At 43.6% G+C, this 9115-nt stretch overlaps 1 long non-coding RNA gene across 1 annotated transcript in view; it reads right to left on the bottom strand.

The window, feature by feature from the left end:
• Positions 1–9066: 9066 nt before the first annotated feature.
• The window catches only part of LOC146581962 (uncharacterized), a 6097-nt gene continuing 6048 nt past the window's right edge, over positions 9067–9115 (bottom strand). The window contains exon 3 of the long non-coding RNA XR_014894137.1: positions 9067–9115. This exon is cut by the window's right edge and continues 308 nt beyond it. This is a non-coding gene — a long non-coding RNA (uncharacterized LOC146581962).

Genomic DNA, 9115 nt, shown 5'->3' with positions numbered 1-9115 from the left:
CAATACATATCACAACATTAAATCTATTTCTTTATAAACCCTTTAAAATCAACTTTATTAAATTATAAGAATTCTTCCCCTCCTGCCCTTGGTCTCTTCCTGTGACCTCAGATGAACCCAGAAGGTATAAAGCAGGAAGTAGAACTACATTTCCTCCTTTTGCTTCTGGAAGACAGGTAGGTAAAGGTAAGTTCAAACAATACAAATTAACAGTTGAAATAAATAACATGTTAACTTAACAAACTTGCATGAATTGATTTAAACCAAGATGTTATATTATATAATCTGTAAAAGTGCAGAACATAAACAAACCCGGGATAGTAGATGTTTGCCTATTGCAGACCATATATGAAATATGGTTAAATCAAAACAAGAATGTTAACTAAGAATGTAGACAAATGGTCTTCTCACCCACTTTGTCACACTCCCCCCCCCCTTAAGACCGTTACTCCTCTGAGTCACGGGACAGGAAATCAGCAATGACATTCTTATGTCCAGGTCTATACTGGACCTGGAAACGAAAAGGCTGGAGAGATAAATACCATCTTGTTATCCTGGCATTAGTGTCTTTCTTATTATGAATCCATTGCAAAGCACGATGATCAGTCTCAAGAACAAACTCTTTCCCAACAAGATAATATCGCAAGGTGTCTAGAGCCCATTTAATCGCCAATGCCTCCTTTTCAATGGTCGAATACCTCATTTCCCTTGGAAAAAGTTTTCGACTGATGTACTGGACAGGCAACTGCTGCCCTTCCTCTCCTTGCAGTAAAACAGCTCCCAGACCCACCTCAGAGGCATCTGTTTGTACTGTGAATGGAAGGTTAAAATTTGGACACTGCAAAACAGGTTTCTGACACAAACAGTCTTTCAAATCATTAAATGCATCCTCAGCATCTTTCGTCCACCTGATCCTTGTAGGACTAGATTTTCTTGTCATGTCAGTCAATAAAGCTGCTCTTGAGGAAAAATTTGGAATTAGTCGACGATACCAACCTACTAATCCCAAAAATGATCTCAACCTTTTCTTTGTGTTTGGCAAGAGTGCTGCAGCAACTGCATCCACTTTTCCAACCTGAGGGCGAATGCCTCCACCCCCATTACATAACCCAGGTACTGCACCTCGGGCTTGGCGATGTGACATTTCTTGGCATTTATGACAAGTCCAGCATTTGCGATACGTCGAAACACATCAGCAAGATGTTTCAGATGATCTTCCCATGTACCACTATAAACAACAATGTCATCAATGTAGGCAGCTGCATATTGTTCTGCACCCTTCACCTTTTCATGTCTTCTCTGTCTCTTGCTCTTTTTTGGTTTAGAACGAGTGCTAGACTCGTCCAATGGGGCATCCTCATTTGCAAAAGGTAATTCATCCCAACCCAAAGCATTAACCTGTAGCTCCTTAGCTTTTGACCTTGTGACCGCTAACAAACTTTCAACGGTTTCAGTCTGACAGGGATGCTTGGCTATTAGCTCTGTGAGTATTGGGAGATCACAGCCCAACACCACTTGATAAGGCAGCGTTTGCAGCACTCCCACTGAAAGAGTGTAACACTGGCCTTCTACTTCAATTGCAACTTCAGCAACTGGGTATGATACCTTATCACCATGAATACAGCACACATCCACTGTTGCTCCTGAAAAGATCACATCCCTGGGAAGACTGTCTTGTCTAACCAGAGAGCGATTACTTCCTGAATCTAACAGAGCTACACAGGGTTTGTCTTCAACAAATACCCCAATTGATGGCTCACGTTGCTGACATTCAATTTCATTTTTGTGATTCTCACTGACTTCAGTTTGTCTAGCAGAACACATGTAATTTTTACTAACAGACATCTTTGTACACTGAGCTTTAAGATGACCTATCTGACCACACAAATGACATGCTTTACTGGTTTTATTTTTTGTCTCAGATCTGGCAGGATCTGAGTTATACCAGTTCTGTCTTGTGTGCTTAACTTTCAAGTCAGGGCCACCACCTAACTTGTTGAATGGCACGTTGGAATTTGACTTAACTGGTGTGAAGTCTTTTGATGGTCGACGAGCTGCTAAGAAAGCTTCAGCCAGTTCTGCTGCTTCCTTGGAAGTCTTTGGGTTACGTTCCTTAACCCACGTCCGAAGATCAGGATTCAAAACCTTGAGAAACTGTTCCATGATGATGGCGTCTCCGATTTGATCCCTTGTCTTTGTTTCAGGATTCATCCACTTGATGTACAACTCCTTTAGGCGGACCTGCAGCTCCCTTGGTGTTTCCTCTGCTCCAAAGGTACTAGAACGAAACCTCATTCGATAGGTGTCAACACTTATTTCATATTTCTGCAAGACAGCACACTTTACTTTTGCATAGTCCATAGTGTCATCAATATCCATGGCTACATAAGCGGAACGTGCTTTACCAGCTAGCAGTGGTGCTAGGTGAAGAGCCCACTCATCTCGCGGCCACTGGCAAGCATGAGCAATTCTTTCAAAGGTGATTAAATAATGTTCAATGTCCTCACCTTCATTGTAAGGTTGCATTTTTGGCCCCTTCCAGCCTGAATGTCTCACCAGTGTTGAAAGCTGTGCCTCACTGCGTTGATGTGCCGGCTCCAAGTCAAGCCTATTTGATTCTTGTGTGCTGGCAGATGGTTCTGGAGTAGGTGCTCTCGAAGAAGCCGATGTAGATGCTTGTACTTCAAGTAACTGATGCTCTAGATTGCCATGCTGCATCTGCTGTTGAAGCTGGGCAAACTGATGCCGGATTTGCCTCCATCTATCATCCTGGCGCTTGTGCTCTTGCTCCAGTTTAGCATCGCGTTCAGCCTGCTGTTGCATCAGAGTTTGCAAAAGTTTGGACAATTCAGCCACATTCTCTTGTCCAGAAATATGGCCACTTATTGCCCCTTGTTGGTCGCTGCCATCTTGTAAATCATCTGCTTCACATTCTGGAACATGCCCTCTCTTTGCTCGGGTAGACATCTTCTCCACTCCTTAATTGGCCTGGAATCCCACTGCTGCCACCAAATGTGGTAGGACTCGACTTAAGAAGTGCAGGAGACTGATGCTGTCCAGTGTAGCAAGTGATTTATTCACCATTCTGTGGCCCAAGAATATTTACAAAGAAACAAATAAGAAACTCAACTCTATAATAAACTCAATTCAAATAAACATAACTGAACTTAACTCAACGGAAATTAAGGTCAAACTGCACACAGCTACACTGACCTGAACCCTTCTTCTGAAACACCTGAGTTCGTCTGCTTAAATAGTCCCCTTAATCAAACACTTTCTCCTCTGGACTATTCCATTCAGTAGGTAGGTGAGATGAACATGATTATATTCATCCTCTACTACTCCTCTTGACTGGCAACATAAACTCTGGTGTAATCAATACATATCACAACATTAAATCTATTTCTTTATAAACCCTTTAAAATCAACTTTATTAAATTATAAGAATTCTTCCCCTCCTGCCCTTGGTCTCTTCCTGTGACCTCAGATGAACCCAGAAGGTATAAAGCAGGAAGTAGAACTACATTTCCTCCTTTTGCTTCTGGAAGACAGGTAGGTAAAGGTAAGTTCAAACAATACAAATTAACAGTTGAAATAAATAACATGTTAACTTAACAAACTTGCATGAATTGATTTAAACCAAGATGTTATATTATATAATCTGTAAAAGTGCAGAACATAAACAAACCCGGGATAGTAGATGTTTGCCTATTGCAGATTACATGTGAAATATGGTTAAATCAAAACAAGAATGTTAACTAAGAATGTAGACAAATGGTCTTCTCACCCACTTTGTCACACTTTGTCATCCTTTTTTTTTTTTTTTTTTTTTAATAGGACAGGGGGAAAGAATGAAAGAAAGAGGGGGAGAGGAAGAAAGAAAACCAAAGGGGAGAAGAGACGGTGAGAAGGGGGGGAAGAGAGAAAAAAAAAACAAAAAAAAAAAACTCCTGGGTCACCTGTATGGAGAGAAAGGAAAAACAAAAAAAACAGGGGAGACAGCAAACAACAAAGAGCAACATAATAAAAAAAAAAAAAAAAAAAAAGCACCATCACAATAAACTAGCTAGTCATAGATATCAATAGTTACTAAATAGTAAACGATATTGTGCAGCACGCAAGATAGACAGCGCACAGTGTGCTTTGAGGCAGCAGCCAAGAAAGCTGTAGTCCGCGTCTGTGAATACCCGTGTGTACACCTGTGTGCATACCTGTGTGGATCAGCATGCTTGCATTCCAAAGGTTTCTCCATGTACTGATCTGCTAGAGAGTGTGGGGAGCCACAGCCCTGTCCTCTATGGTATCAAGCAGGTATGGAGGAGATCAAAACTCCAGACATCCAGAGGCCCCCAGAACACAAGAGACCAAGGAAGACCCACAGAGGGGCAGCCGCGCCACTGTCCCAGTAAGAGCTAAGGAGAGTCCCAGATGAGAGCTCATTCAGCAGCCGCGGAGCAGAAGCCAGGGGGAGTTGCAGTGACGCGCCCGTGAGCTCCGCCGGCAGCCAGCTGTGCCTGAGTGACCGAGCCCCAGGCCGAGAGGCCGGGGGCACCCCACCTCCAAAGTGGCCCGAGCGAGCCCCAATAAGCGGCCGCCAAGGAGTGAGCCGGTGTGTACCCGGACGCCCACCCCCAGATACAAAGAACCACCAACGCACCGATACCTGAGGGAGTCCGCCACCGGCAGGGGAAGTGGTGGTGGGTGGAGATAGGCCTCCAAACCTTGGAGGGCCCGAGATGTCCCCAGAGAGGTGGCGTCTGATACCCAACCTGACATATAGACACAGACATACAGGCACACACAGACACAAACATCCATTCCCACCCTCATGCTCTCATAAGTACCAAAGTACCATTTGAACGGAACAGTGATCGAGTGAAGGAGCGCCGTCACCAGTATGTACAGGTAAAACATGTTTGCATATGTACCTCTGTTTACTGTAAAAGTTTAGGCCATGCACTGCACTTACATTTATGCATGTTACTGTAATCCTATTTACAATTCAAACTGTACAATCTGTTGTGCCAAATGCACCATTACAGAATTTTTCATTCTCATCCTTTGTATAGCGTATCCTGGAATTGGAAGCCAGGGAACACCTGCACACGTTTGTATATCTTGACGAAGCGGGATTCAATCTCGCAAAAGGCAGACGGCGTGGACGCAATCACATTGGAGAAAGAGCCACCGTTGATGTCCCAGGCCAACGAGGAGGAAATATTACAATGTGTGCAGCAATCTCAGAAAATGGCGTTCACACCCATATTCCTCGTGTTGGTGCATACAATACACAACACCTGTTGGCTTTTCTGGACGCTCTTTATAGGGACCTAATCCCACAAAACGAAAGGGATGATCCTGGTGACAATCGGACAATGCATGTAGTGGTTTGGGATAATGTTGGCTTCCATCACTCTGCTGTAGTCAGGCAGTAGTTTGCAGCACACGACAGGATACTTATGGAATTTCTTCCTCCTTACACTCCATTCCTAAATCCAATTGAGGAGTTTTTCTCTTCCTGGAGGTGGAAGGTATATGACAGGCATCCACATACCCAAATGACCCTGCTAGCAGCTATGGATGCAGCTTGTGATGACATCACAGCAGAGTCTTGCAGAGGGTGGATTCGATACTCCAGAAGATGCTTTCCCCGATGCATCGATAGAGCTGACATTTGCTGTGATGTTGATGCAAATATGTGGGCAGACAGACGGGAGCATCTAGATATCATTGATTGATATGCAACAGTGTCTGTTTTTCAGTTTTTTGGTGTTTTTCTTTCTTTTCTTCTTTTTTTTTTGTTTCATAACTACTGCAGTAAGGTTTACTGTCTAAGTGGGCTTGTTTGCTGTAAAATGTTTGATTTACTGTATTTCCCCAGTTGCACAATGCTGTGAACAGTTTCAATTAAATATTATCAAGAGTGCATATGAAGTGTCTTGATTTTCCTTTACAAGTTATGGTTTTCAACATGCCATGCATGCTGTCCAGACTTGACATGTCATTGGGAAGCACCTACAAAGAAATCCGTCACAATGAGAACATGTTCAAACCATTTGATTTTGTGACCAAAGGTGCTGGTGTAATGACTTGTAATTGTGACAGCCCTGACACTTTGATATAAGTACTTGCTTTTGATGAAAATAATCTGTTTTGATTAAGGGACTTGCTTTTGAAGCATTGACTACTTATTTTGAGCAACTGACTTTTCTTTTTGATGAAGTGACTCACTCTTGCAAGTTATCCACCATGTTTTGCAGTTTGCACTAATTGTTTTGAGAAGAGCCTTAGTAGTGGTGCAGAGATCAATTCTGTTGTGAGAAATGCACCAAAGCAACTGAGGAAAAACTGTAAGAACAGGAAGGCCACATGAGACTTTGTCAGAAAATATCTTAAAGAGCCTGAACAGTTCTAAGATGAACCCAAAATGAACTTTTTGGGAAGAGAAAAGTAACTGAAACATACCACATTACCTGCCTAACATGGTGCAGGTAGTGTTATTGCATGGGCATGTGTGGCTTGCAGTAGAAGTGGGACTCAAATGCAGGGGGGGGCAACTCCAGGCCTGTGTCGGCCAGTGTCCTGCAGGTTTTAGATGTGTCCTTGATCCATCACAGCTGATTTAAATGGCTAAATAACCTCCTCAATAAGTCGTGTCATTCCCCAGAAGCCTGGTAATGAACTAATCATGTGATTCAGGTGTGTTGACCCAGGGTGAGATCTCAAACCTGCAGGATACGGCCCTCGAGGCCTGGAGGTGCCCACTCCTGCACTAGTGTTTATTGATGATGTGACTGCTGATAGAAGCAGATGAACTATAAAGTGTACACACCTGTACTCTTTGCTCAGATGGTGTAAAACAGATTAGACAGCCTTTAGCAGTGCAAATGGATAATGGCCCAAAACACACTGCAAAAGAACCACAAGAGTTTCCAAGAAATGGATCATCTTCGATGGCCAATGGCCAGTCATCTGATCTCAACTCAACAGAGCAGCTTCAGTTATTAAATACAAAACTGAAGCTGCTCTGCAGAACGACCCACAAACAAACAGCACAGACTCATTAGCCTTTACTTGACATGGAGAAATTACCGTACACTCACATATGAAATCACCCAAGAAAGGCCGTTTCTGAGCCAAGAGAGACGCCTGAAAAGGACCTGGTTGCATTATGAGAAGCGGAGGATCTGAGGCTTTTCAGCTTGACACATTTAAGGGAATGAACAATAAACAAACCGTCTCCTGGAAGTTATGTTGATATGAAGTTAACTTGTAGTAATGGCGCTGTGTCTTGTGCTATGTTGACTTTTCCAATATTTAATCAAGACCACAATGTCAACTATGTGCCGTGAGCGGCTAAACACACCCATTAATAATGTTAGTCATAACAGTTCCCATAGTGGAAATTGGGAACACTGTATTATAAACATTGTGTTGTTTAAAAAAAAGAAAAAGGTATCCGGTTGGTGTTAAATTTGTACCAAAATGCATATGACAGAAAAAATTAGTTTGAGATTAGTTTAGATAGAAAGCTCAGCCTGTCTCTGCTCCTCAGCAGCACATTTCTAAATCAACTACAGATCATTTAGTCTTGGGGGGGTTGTTATGAGTTATTACAATAGTTATAGATGTGGTGAAACTCTGTCTCCCTCTGTGGATCCCCTCTTGCTGTCTGCTCTCTGGGTCTCTAGCCTGGCAGCATGTGGGGATCTTGGGCACAGGGCCTGGTACTGCTGCCCCCGCCTCCCCCTTTGCCCGCAGTGCAGGAAGATTTAATGGCTCATGTGTCACGGCATCCAGCCTTCACTGGCTCCTTCTGTCTCAGCGAGGGCAAGAGGAAAGCAGGAGAGGAGAGGAGCGCCTCTGCCAAGATGCAGGCCTCCTCCTCCTCTCACCACAAGTGTGTTGTGAATTATGTCCTCCCTCTCCCTCCCTCTTTTCTCTCCCTAAGCTTTTACTTATCCCTTACTACTCACCCTCTTCCCATTAAAAACATATAGATCTTCATCTGTCCACAATGCTTTCATGAGGCCAACTGTGAAACTGACTCTACGGCACATTCGTCTCACTTGTTTGGATAGCTAATTCTTTTTGATGAAAATTGCTTTCTCTCTCTCCCTCTCTCTCTGCCTGCCTCTTTCTCTCACTAACTCCCCCTGGCTGCCAGTAACAGTGTGGTTAATGGCTGTGGTAAAAAGAAACAAAAACAGCCGTAATTGATAATGAGAGTCAGACTCTGCATGTGAGGGTCTGAGCCGAGCATCTTTTCTCCCTCGCAGACAGCCCAGACGGGGCAACTCTGCCAAGCAGGACGCTGATTGAACGGGGCACCGGGAAAGTTGGGATTTAGGAATAGATCCCTGGGAATGAGAGCTCTACTTCCCAGAAGGATGTCAAGGGGTGAAAAACTAATCTGCCGGGTGTTAGGGTGTAATTTTCTAATACTGTAATGTGTAACTACCACACGATTTTGGGAATGTTTGGATAGAGCGATGCATAAAAGTGAACGACGCTCCAACGTAAATACACTTTCTGGATGGCTCGCTGACTTGAGCAGGAGTTTGAAATGTGTTGAGTGCTCCTTTTGCTGTTGTTAACACGTATGGTGAGAGGGGGAAGTAGTAATTATTTGAGGGGGGGAAATCCGTCGTTTCACATGCATGCGGTGGAAAGCTGTTGAGGAACCGTCACGCATGTCTTTATCTGTTTCTGTCCCACAGCGCACAATCGTTCTGAACACCAATATTTATTTTTTTTATCAAAGCCACACCGCAGCAGAGGAGGGATTATTTTTAGATTTCCCTGATAAATGAGGGGTTTCGTGTATCTGGATGTGGTCGCAGGCGGCCAGGGAGAAGGGTGAAAATTTAGGAGAAGAAGAAGTTGGGTGGAAAGAAAAAGAAAGAAAGATCTGGCAGAGCTACAAAAGCTTTTAAAACATGTGAAAAATCAGCAGTTCTTTAACAGTTAGCTTGTCATTTTTATTTGCCTCTTCAGATGGTGGCAGCGGTTGTCTTTCAGGCTGTGCCAGCTGGGATTGGCTGCTGGCTCGAAGGCGCAGGCCTGGCCCCGGTTAGCACTCTTATTATCATCACCACACACTGTAATTCACATG

The sequence above is a fragment of the Mchenga conophoros genome, linkage group LG2, assembly GCF_057382185.1.
Source record: "Mchenga conophoros isolate Kocher_MC1m ecotype Shallow Benthic linkage group LG2, M_conophoros_male_GT1.1, whole genome shotgun sequence".
NCBI lineage: Eukaryota > Metazoa > Chordata > Actinopteri > Cichliformes > Cichlidae > Mchenga > Mchenga conophoros.
This window is presented reverse-complemented; position numbering and strand designations above follow the sequence as displayed.